The sequence below is a fragment of the Myotis brandtii genome, unplaced genomic scaffold (genome assembly GCF_000412655.1).
Source record: "Myotis brandtii unplaced genomic scaffold, ASM41265v1 scaffold9039, whole genome shotgun sequence".
In the NCBI taxonomy this organism is placed as follows: domain Eukaryota; kingdom Metazoa; phylum Chordata; class Mammalia; order Chiroptera; family Vespertilionidae; genus Myotis; species Myotis brandtii.
The window spans coordinates 1-1,212 of NW_005371714.1; the positions used below are offsets into that span (position 1 = coordinate 1).

At 55.8% G+C, this 1,212-nt stretch overlaps 1 pseudogene; it reads right to left on the reverse strand.

The window, feature by feature from the left end:
* Positions 1–96: 96 nt before the first annotated feature.
* LOC102241837 lies at positions 97–1,018 on the reverse strand (annotated as a pseudogene).
* Between the last annotated feature and the right edge of the window lie 194 nt (positions 1,019–1,212).

The following is a 1,212-nucleotide window of genomic DNA, read 5'->3' on the forward strand; positions in this document are numbered from 1 at the left end:
ATGCTAAGTGAAATAAGCCAGTCAGTGAAAGAAAAAAACCACATGATCTCATTCATTTAAATTAAAGAACATTGGCTGTGATGTTTCTCTCACAGGGGTGAGGAGGAGGATACAGGGACCCAGGCATGTGTTCATCTTTCACTCTGCAAACTGGTCCAAGAACTTGAGGTAGTCCTGGCGCTGTGATGCAGCTGCTGGAATGAAGTGGCCACCTGAGTGGGTGAGAGTGATGGATCCAGTGAATCAGCTAGCCAGTTGCATACTCTCCTGAGAGGGGATGACACGGTCAGTGTCCCAAAAAACACGGAGTGAAGGCAACAACAAGGGACCCTGCAGGATGGATTCCTGGAGGCCAAGGACCCTAGGACAGAAACCAGATACCAAGATGATAAACCTTGGCAAGGGGAAACGGGGATCTCCTGCTTGGCCAAGGGCACACACAAGGGCTGCTAGCGCTGCCCCCAGGCTGAAACCAAGGAGCCCATCAAAAGGTCCCAGCACGTTCAGTGCCTGTGCCACCATCCCCAGGGCTTCTTCCAGACCTCTGCACACTGCGGGCTCTTCCAGTGCGGAGAAAACGTCTGCCCACTGTTCCGAAAAACACCAGCCTCCAGGCTGCTCCTCCGGAGGGCAGGACCCTGAGATTCAGGAGCGAGCATCTCACAGAGCAGAGCGAGTGGCACCACTTCCTCCTCTCTGCAGCTGCAACCCTTGCAAGTCACCGATGGAGAAAGCAGCGCGGATCCCTCCTGCATCTTCCCCAGCGCAGGCCAGTGGGGTGGGTGCCTGAGAGGGCCGGTCTCGTCATTCCATAGTTCACTGTCCAGGGCCCCAAGGAGCTGCCAGCATAAAAGCCCATGGGGTAGGGCTGCTGCCAAGAAATGTCCCCCAGGGCCACCGCCGCCTCATACACGGTGTCAGCAGCAGCTTGGGGAAGGCTGTGCCCCAGTATGGCTTCTAGTCTGCATTCGCTGATGGTCAGAGTGCTCTCTGGAGAGGACTTTGCTGTACGCATCATATCGGTAAGCAGGTAAGCAGGGGCTGGCAATCATGACAGACTCCAGATGGAAGCGGCCATCTCCAAGATATACAACAGCCTCCACCTCTTTGGGCAGGTAGGGTGATGTGCAGCCCAGAATCTCCCCAGGGGACAGGGGCTTACACTGCGGGACACTAATGTGATACTCAGCTTTCAGCTCCTGGGCAACTGCC